We start from the raw sequence: 7,407 nt of genomic DNA on the forward strand, positions 1-7,407 counted from the left end.
TTTTCATTGTCTAGTCCTCAAGTTCTTGCTTTCCTTTTGGTTGCATTATGCCTTTTTATTTGTATTTCTTCTTTTGGGCTCTTATACTAGAAAGACTACATGATATTTACACATGTGTGTCTGATTTATTTCACTTATGAGTATATCGTCAAGTGGTACCCACTTAAATATGAAGGCTTTGAGTTTATCATTCTTTACAGCTGAGTAATGCTCCATTGTATAAAAATACCACATCTTTTTCATCCATTCCTCAGGTGATGGTCATCTTGATTGTTTTCAAGCTTTGGCCATCACAAATTGTGCTGCTATAAACATAGCTACACATATTTCACTATGATATGATGTTTTCAGTTCCTCCAGGAAAATTCCCAGTAGGAGGTTAGCTGATTTGGATGGGATTTCCAATCCTAGTTTTTTAGGAAGTCTCCACACTGATATCCATAACAGTTGCACCGGTATATATTCTCACCAGTTGTTGAGAAGGGTTCCTTTTTCCCCACAGCCTCTCCAACATTTGTTGTTGGTTGATTTCTTTATGGTAGCCATTCTTTCTGGGGTGAGATGATATCTCAGTGTTGTTTTAATTTGCATTTTATGGATGGCTAGTGATGTTGAGCATTTTTTCATATATTTCTTTCCTTCTTTAATTTTGTCCTTTGAGAAGTGTGTGTTCATCTTGGAGGCCCATTTCTAGATTGGGTCTTTACATTTGGGATCCTAGTGTTTTTTACTCCTTTATAAATTTTAGAGAGTAGATCTTTGTCTGATTGCTTATTTGTCAAGATTTTTTTCCAAATTTGTGGATTGTCTTTTCACTTTGTTGGTAATATCTTTTGATGTGCCAAAACTTCTCAATAAGCGGAAGTCCCAGTTGTTAATTCTTTCAAGTGTTATCCATGTAATATGATTTTTGTTCATGAACTCTTTGCCTACCCCTATGTCTTCAAGAGTTCCTCCTACTTTCTTTTCCAGGACTCTAAATAGTATATTTTAAGTTACAGTATTGTTGAAATGACCTCCAGAAATACTGCAACAATTTACCTTAAACTAATCTAGTACAGGCACATCGTGGACATGTTTTGGGTTGGTGTAGACTTTTTTCTTTTCTTTACTTTCTTTCTTTCTTTCTTTCTTTCTTTCTTTTTTTTCTTTTTTTTTTTTGTAGCCAGCTCAGCATACATTGTGGCACAGTGTGTGGTGCCTGGGATCAAACTGCTGTCCCTGTGCTTTTGCCTAACTTTGCCTAACTGGGCGCTTTAGACCACTGAGCTGTCTCACCAGGTGCAGACTATTATAATAAAGAAAATATGGCAAAAGGAACCAAAAAAACTTGGGGGATTTCCTACTTAATATAAAAGTAATTTTTGTTGTTGTTTTTCATTTAGGATCTCACTACCCAGCTTGAACTCATAGTGATCCTTCTGTTTTCAGCTTCCCCAGAACTGGGATTAAAGGTGTGCACCACCATGCCCAGACTTGGTACCCAGCTCAATGTACCCAGGTGCAGGTTTGGCGTGGCATGAAGTACAAGGGATCAAAGCCCAGCCCCTGTGCTTGTCTAAATAGGTGTTTAGTCCACTGAGCTATCTCACTGGCCCTTAAAAATAATATTGATCTGGCAAGATAGTTCAGTGGACTAAGCCCTTGCTTAAGCCAGCACAGGGACTGGGATTTGATCTCTGGTACTACATGCCATGTCAACTGTGCCCCCAGGTATGCTGAGCTGGCCAATGAGACCTGGAGTGGTGGTACATGCCTGTAATCCCAATGCTGGGGAGGCTGCAAACAGAAGGATCACTGTGAGTAAGCTGCACAGTGAGACTCTGTATCAAATAATTATCTATATCTATATCTATATCTATATCTATATCTATATCTATATCTATATCTATATCTATATCTATAGATAGCTCTGTGGAATAAATGCCTGCCTGGAAAGCACAGAGTCCTGAGTTCAACCACCAGTACCAAAAAAAAAAATTCAATTTAAAAATACATTATTAAAATGTCAATAACCATGTGAACTACTGGAAAAATGATTCCAATAGAGTGATAAATACAAGTTTGACAGAAACCCTCACTTTGCATACAGTACATTATCTTTGCAAGGCAGAAAGGTGAAACATAATAAGGTATGCCTGTAAAATAATGTGTACTTCCCTAAGCAGAATGATTAATAAATAATGTTTGTTGTTTTCCTCTTATCTATGTATTGGGAAGAAACGCAGTTCACAGTTTCTGTTTTTGTTGTTGGTGTTTTTCTGTTGTCATCTTTAGTTTTTGAGATAGCCTTGCTATGTAGTTCAAGCTAGGTTTAAACTCACTGTGTAGCCAAAGGTGGCCTCAAAATCATCACAATCATCCTGCCTCAGCCTCCTGAGTCCTGGATTTAGAGGTGCATGTCACCAGTCCAGGTTCATTGTGTTTATTTTTATTTTTATTTATTTATTTATTTTGTTTTGTGGAACTAGGGATTGAACTCAGGCCCTTGCGCTTGCCAGGCAAGTGCTTTTTCTACTGAGCCATCTCCCCAGCCCCTCATTGTGTTTAAATGATCTTCTTGTCAGTGTTTTCTTTGTTTTATGAATTGTCTCTTGATTTTCTTCAACCATTGTTTTTTGGGTTATATATCCATTTCTTCTGTATTTATGCAAATTATTATGTGGTTATCTAATCTCTTGCTATATGAGCAATCCTGAATTTTTTTTTTTTTTTTCGGAACCGGGGATTGAACTCAGGCCCTTGCGCTTGCCAGGGAAGCGCTTATTCCACTGAGCCATCTCCCCGGCCCCAGCAATCCTGAAATATTTATTATTTTGTTTGCACAGTCACAGTCTATGTAGTCATTTAGTATTCGAATTAAAAATGCTTATGTGCATTTAGTAGGCTCATGAGAAAGATACACTTCAGTGAAGAAGAACATTTACACTATGGCTAAGCTAACTATACATGGCTCTTTCTAAAGAGAATGAGAAAAATAATTAGGGAGGAAATAAATTGAAGAACCCAGCAAAAAAAGAGGGGTTTGAGTCTTCGTTTGTGTTCTGTCTCCCTTTTAGTTTATCATTCCCATGGCTACCCTCTTTTGTTCACTATTTACATGTGGATGTTTCTCATAGTTCAGACATTGTTTTTTTGTTTGTTTGGTTTTTTCATTTTATTTCACTGTAGGTCTTTTTTTTTTAGGAACTGGGGATTGAACTCAGGCCCTTACGCTTGCCAGGGAAGCGCTTATTCCACTAAGCCATCTCCCCAGCTCCCAACTGTAGGTCTTAAGTCAAAGATTTTCAGGGTCAGGCCACCAGCAAGTGGGACTGAGCAGCCCATATTTCACAGGCTGGTAGCTGGGTATGACTGTGACAAACTGAAAAGGATATTTGCCTTATGAAAGGATGATTAAATGTAGCAAGTGAACAAACAACTTGCTGCCAAAAATCTTACATGGAAACCTTTAAACATTGGTCCTCCTGTTTCTCTATTGCCCTGTCTAAGATCATCTCCCTCCTTTATTTGATTGATTTCTCTCAAACGTGTATCATTAATCTCGATTTCTATTAGTTTCAAATCAGCATGGCAAATTTTATAAGGAACAAATCTGTGCACAAGTTAGGCACCTAAAATTGAATATAAAACCTGAAATTATTTTGTTTTTTTTTCCTGAACTTGTTCCTCTTCATTTATGACTCATTTGCTTTTAGTGCTAAAACTGGAATCTTAGACAGCAATAATAACTCTGCTCCATGCTTTACCTCTAAATGAGCTGCCAAACACAAGCCACCTCTGTTTTGCTAAGATGCACTGATTATCTCTTCCCACTTCACTTTAGTTGAGCTTGTCATAATGCTGTACAGCTTTTCTAAAAAATATGTAGCGCTGTAAGAGCCTCCTAATTATATACTCGACTCTCTAGGTTCACATTTCACCTTGTTAGAAAGATTTTAAATACTTCTTAAAATAAAATTAAAAAATCATTGAGATACTTCTGTGCTGGCAAGCCTCATTTGTTTGTGGGACTTCAGATACTCTTCTGCATCTCTCAATATTGTAATTTGAAATATAAGTTTAGAAATAATATGCTTCTTTCCAAACATTAGAAGAAAATTGAATAGATTTCAACTTCTTTTTGTAAGAAAGTTTAATACCTGTGGGTAGGTGCTTTTTAATAAATAATTATACTAGGCATTTTGTTACCAAGCTAATAGTTAGTTTTAGACACAAAGCCGCTGGTGCTGTGAAGATTTGTCAACATCTGTTCAGTATGATACTTAAAGTATCATTGAACACCTTGCTATTTAAAGCACTACAATGCTACACTGAATTCTATGTTGTTTCTTCTATCACAGCAGGTTTCATTGTGAACTTTTTTACTGAATGATTTAATTGGACTAGTTATAATAAGGTGCATTATGATGAGGTCCTTTGGTAAGTTAATTGTATGTGACCCCATGTATCACTTAGGTTTGTTGCTGATGAAAGTTACAAAGCATTATTTTTGAAGTCAAATCTCTGTATCAATGTAAAGCTGTAGGACTGTGGGCACAGAGCTACTATAATTCTTGTGTTGCTTTTGAGGAGATAATAATACTAGATAGAATAAAATGGTTTACTGTAAGTCAAGAAAATCGGTATTGAGAAATTGTGAATTGATAAAATCATCTAAAAATTCTGAAAGTACAGACTAAGATGATTTCTGAAGTTCTTTAAGAAAAAATATTTGAATATTACCAAAGTAGGATATGAAGATAATTGAAAAATGAAAAAGTATCAAATAAAATCCTAAAGTTACTGGATGAGATATAAACTGATAAAAGCTTAAAAGAAGGTAAAGCAAATCTTGTTTTAAGAAGAAAACTTCTGAGGAAATCCAATTTACTTTCAGGAAGTGTGCTGAAATATAGAAGTATTATGCTTAGTTCATATGCCTGATGTTAGGCTATTTCATGGTATAATTTAACCTGCTTTAATAAGAGACAGTAAAGCCCAAGGCCTCAATAACCATAGGAGAGAGAAATAATACCCTTAACAGTGTCTGCACCTACAATTTCACCTACAAATGTAGTATTTGGGCTGAAAAATCTCCCAGACACAACTGAAGAAAAAAATCTGGATAATTCTTTTTTTTTTTTTTTTTTTTTTTTTTTTTTTTTTTTTTTGGTAAATGACTGAATGCACAGCTGGCTGCCCCTGGCACCAAGCATCCTGCAGTCAGGCCTTTTGCTCCACATGCCAAGTTGCCATAGGGAAGAATATTGTATTTCTTAGTTTAGAAAAGTTTGTAATTTAAACATGAAGCTTTGTACGTTTTCTTTTTCTTTCTTTTTTTTTTTTTTTTTTTTTTTTGGCGGAACCAGGGATCAAACTCAGGCCCTAGCACTTTCCGGTGAAGCACTTACTCCACTGAGCCATCTCCAGGGCCCCTTTGTAGGTTTTCTTTAGACATTCTTCCTGTTTTAGATAATGAACATGTTATGATCTCAGAACTTTTGCTGTATGTCTATGGTGGAGAAGTCACTAACAAATCACTGCAAATTATTAGTAGCTTCACTTATCCAAATATATATATTGTACTATGTTAGCAGTAACTAAAGCTTTTAATTATTATGAAATATGTGAATATTTTCGGCTTTTACTGTTTAAATAGTAATCAAAGAGACTTTAAATCCCATTTAAAATTTATTCAACCTTTTAATTTGAATGAGGGATGAAAATTATTGTTGTTAAGGAAGGTAAGGAATAATTTATTCTTTTAAAAAATATTTTGGTACATAGTCTCACTACACAGTGGCTAGCACAACATTCCCAGGGTTCCAGGGCTGGCGTGGCATGCAGTGCCAGTATCAATAACAAAAATATTTTAAAATACTCAGACATGTATGACTTAGTAACATATTATAATATATGCAAGATAGTAAAAAAGATGATAACAAAGAAACAATTTTACAATGAAGCTGCAAAAATAAACAATTATTAAAAAGAAAGAAGTAGAGACTGGGCATGGTGGCACACACCTATAATCCCATTACTTGAGAGGCTGAAAACAGGAGGATCACTATGAGCCTGATCTGTGTAGTGAGGCTCTGTACTACTACAGTAGACCTGCAGACTCTGTCCTAAATACATAAAAAAGAATGAAGTGATCAAAAGGCTTATAATCTGCTAATATCAATGTTAGTACCACTTCCTTCTTAATCAAATCTTTGAGAATAAATTATGCAAATTAAGACATCACGGTCATATCAGGTCACTTTGAAATTTAATACCCACAATGTTTTTGTTGTACTTTTATATTATTTATGTACAGTCGAACATAACCAGTGTGACATCCTGGAGGCATAAAATAATGTCACCCTTTCAAAACTTATTTTTTTTTAAGAAATATATGTACACTTTTCTTCCCCAAACATAAAGGAAGGTCTGTTCAGGAGCATGCCACTTGTGAAGCTGTTCAGTGTGGTTCAAGGATGCTGCTGCATGCTAAGGTTGTGAGGCCTGGTGCATTTTCCTCTGAGGTATACGACTATGTTAAGGGACCAGCTTCCTTCCGGTTTCGCCATCATATCTATCTCACATAAGCACCACCTTGACTGAAATGATTTTTCCCAAAGTGCCCATAAAGTTAAATATAAACAATGAATTTATTCACTCATTTTGATTACTCCAATGGACAGACAAGATGCATATTCAGTCAAATCTTTTTTATACATTTTTTAAAAAATACTGTCTTTTTGAATTATTTTTATGCATTGGCATATGTGTTTTAATATGTACTAATTGCATCTTTTCCTAGGGAGTTGGCACATAAACTACTCATAGCCTGACCATTTTCACATCCCTTTCCACTCAGGGCCCTCTCATCTCTCTCCACTCATCCTTAGATACCCTCCTTATCTCCACAAAGTCTGCCTCCCTCTTTCCTTCCTTCTCTCTTTTATCTTGCTCTTTAAGTTACAGCATTTATAGTTGGGCTTTCTCATATAAGGGAACCATGTGATATTTAAACATTTGTGTTTGATTTTTTAAGTAGCACTGTGGTCTCAAAATGTATCTATTTTTTTCCATAATTTTATTGATAAACAAATAGCAATGAGACAGTTTCAAATCAAATAGCTAGGACAGTTTCAATAATTAACACATTGCATACATTCTTCTTAGTGGTTAATTGCTGTACAAGATGCGAACTTGAGATACTATTTACAAAAATCATTAGAACAAATCATTCTATTCACTAAGAGAATGTAACTATATATCTATCCTAGCCACTTTGAATACACAGATACAAAATGGACAATCATCTGTATACACTTTTTTTTTGTTAAGTTCCATTATTTGAATATTATAGGTGTGTAAACTCAGCAAGATATTATACAAGAGTCCAATAGCCCATAATAGCATTGGGTCTTCTGTTTA

Source organism: Octodon degus, unplaced genomic scaffold (genome assembly GCF_000260255.1).
Source record: "Octodon degus isolate 3935 unplaced genomic scaffold, OctDeg1.0 scaffold00241, whole genome shotgun sequence".
Taxonomy (NCBI): domain Eukaryota; kingdom Metazoa; phylum Chordata; class Mammalia; order Rodentia; family Octodontidae; genus Octodon; species Octodon degus.